The sequence below is a fragment of the Urocitellus parryii genome, chromosome 1 (assembly GCF_045843805.1).
Source record: "Urocitellus parryii isolate mUroPar1 chromosome 1, mUroPar1.hap1, whole genome shotgun sequence".
NCBI lineage: Eukaryota > Metazoa > Chordata > Mammalia > Rodentia > Sciuridae > Urocitellus > Urocitellus parryii.
In genome coordinates this window covers 234,888,474-234,891,374 of record NC_135531.1, presented here as the reverse complement: position 1 = coordinate 234,891,374, position 2,901 = coordinate 234,888,474, and the positions used below count along the sequence as shown (strand labels likewise).

Sequence of the window (2,901 nt, the reverse complement as noted above, 5' to 3'; positions counted from 1 at the left end):
AATGAAAGATTAAAAATACAGGTTTTAACTGAGGAAAAAAATTGAAGAAGACCTTAGAAGATGGAAAGATCTCCCATTTTCTTAAATAGCCAGAATTAATATTGCCAAAATGGCCATAGTACCAAAAGCACTATACAAATTTAATGCAATTTCTATTAAAATTCTAATAATGTTCTTCATGGAAATAGAAAAAGAAGTCATGAAATTCATTTGAAAAAAAAAAAAAAAGGTCCAGAATAGCCAAAAAATCCTTAGCAAGAAAAGTGAAACAGGAGGCATCATAATAACAGACCTTAAATAATACTACAGAACTACAGTTATAAAAATGGCCTGGTATTGGCACCAAAACAGAGATGAAGATAAATGGAAAAGAATAGAAAACACAGGGACGAACATACATAAATACAGTTATCTTATACTAGACAAAGGTGCCATAAACATATATTGAAGAAAAGATAGCCTCTTTAAAAAATGGTGCTGGGAAAACTTGAAATCCATACGTAGCAGAATGAAATTGAACCCCTATATCTCACCCTGCACAAAACTCAACTCAAAGTGGTTCAAGGACCTAGACATTAGACCAGAGACCCTGTACCTACTAGAAGAAAATGTAGGCCCAAATCTCCATCATGTTGGCTTAGGGAATCGACTTCCTCAACAAGACTCCAAAAGTGCAAGAAGTAAAATCAAGAATCAATAAATGGGATGATATCAAACCAAAAAGCTTCTTCACAGCAAAGGAAACAATTAAGAATGTGAACAGAGAGCCTATAGAATGAGAGAAAATCTTAGCCACCTACACCTCAGAGCATTAATCTCCAGGATATATAAAGAACTCAAAAACTTAACACCAAAAAACACAAATAACCCAATTAATAAATGGGAAAACTGAACAGGCACTTTACAGAAGAAGAGATACAAATGGTTAACAAATGTATAAAAAAATGTTTAATACCTCTATCTATTAGAAAAATGCAATTTAAAACTACATCTCACTCCACTCAAAATGACAATTATCAAGAATATAAGTAATAATAAATGTTGGGTAAAATGTTCATTCATACATTGCTGGTGGGATTGCAAATTGGTGCAACCAATCTGGAAAGCAGTATGGAGATTCCTTAGAAAACTTGGAATGGAACCACCTTTTGACCCAGTTAACCCACTTCTCGGTCTATACCCAAAGGACTTAAAATCAGCATACTATAGTGAGAGAACCACATCAATGTTTATAGCAGCTCAATTCACAATAGCTTAGCTATGGATCCAACCTAGGTGCCCTTCAACAGATGAATGGATAAAAAAAATGTAGTATGTATATACACAATGGAATATTACTCAGCCAAAAAGAAGAATGAAAGATGGCATTTGCCAGCAACTGGATGGAACTGGAGATTATCATGCTAAGTGAAATAAGCCAAACCCAAAAACCAAAGGTCAAATATTCTCTCTGATAGGTGGATGCTAACACACAATGGGGGGAGGATACAAGTTCATTGGATTAGACAAAGGGAAATGCATGGAAGGGAGGGGGATGGGAATAGAAATGACAGTATAATGAATTAGACTTAACTTTCCTGTGTTCATTTATGAATATACAACCAGTCTAACTCCACATCATGTACAACCACAAGAATGGGAACTTGTGTTCCTTATATGTATAATATGTCAAAATACACTCTATCGTCATGTATATCTAAACATAACAAGTAAAAAAAATATGGGTTTAAAAATCACAGAGTAACTAACAGTTGACTTCATGGACAAATGTCACCAAGAGAGCATGTACAGAGCCAATAACTGAGAGGGAGTCCTAGGGCACTTTAAATTTAACAGGTATTATAACTAGGAACACCCATTACACTAAAGCCAAATAGTATTCATACCCTATAGCAATATCTTTTAAGTACTTTTCTTTTCTCTTTCTTTTGTGTGTTGGGGGGTTGGGGGGAATGTGGAGTACTGGGGATCAAATCCGGGACCTCACAAGACAAGCACTCTACCACCACCAAGATACATCACCAGGGGCTGGGGATGTGGCTCAAGCGGTAGCACGCTCCTTTGGCGTGAGCCGCACACTGGGTTCGATCCTCAGCACTACATAAAAATAAAATAAAGATATTGTATTTTGCTGTTGTTCTTTTGGTTTGCACTAGGATGCAAAAGAAAATAATCCCTGTGCCTTCTGTCTGTCTGTGTGGCAGTCCAAATTGAATTGGGGAATACAGCTGAAAAAAAAAAAAGATATTGTATCCACTGTAAACTAAAAAATAAATATTAAAAAATTCTCTCTCTCTCTTTAAAAAAAAAATATATATATACATCCCCAGCCCATTTTATTTCATACAGTTTCCCTCATTGCCTAGGCTGGCTTTACACACAATCCTCCTTCTCAGCCTCCTGGGTCAGTGGGATTACAGGTGTTTGCTTCCACATATGGATTCTTTTGACACCTCAAAACATTAATAAAGTTAAGTGAAAAAAATAACATTTGGCAATGTTTGTCATAATGAGCTGACAAATTCTTCTTTTTATCTCATCCCATGATCCTGGCCTTGCATGAGAAGCCTGACAAGAGAGATAAAGAGTGAGGTTTTTTTACGTTATTTTTTCCCTGCTATTGTGGCCTCGCAGGTTTCAGTTTCAATCAGCTAGGTCTCAGGCACTCTGCTTTTTTCAGGGTGTCAGGCATACATCCCACTAGCTGAGAGAAGGTGAAAGAGAAGGAGAATTGTATTTTCTTCCTCCTCTTGGTTCCATCTTTATTTGTGGATCCTTGTTTCTCTTTTATCTAGTTTCTTTTTTCTAGCTTCCCAACCAGTTCTCCAAACTGTTTCTTTCCAGTGAATTTTCCCATCACACCCCATTCTATGAGATATTTGTACATTATAATTCCAGGTG

At 36.3% G+C, this 2,901-nt stretch overlaps 1 non-coding gene across 1 annotated transcript; it reads left to right on the top strand.

Moving 5' to 3' along the window:
* The first annotated feature begins 2,121 nt into the window (after window positions 1-2,121).
* On the top strand, window positions 2,122-2,230 carry LOC113191103 (small nucleolar RNA SNORA31). Its single transcript, XR_003301863.2, has one exon. It is a non-coding gene; the product is annotated as a small nucleolar RNA SNORA31 (small nucleolar RNA).
* The last annotated feature ends 671 nt before the right edge of the window (window positions 2,231-2,901 follow it).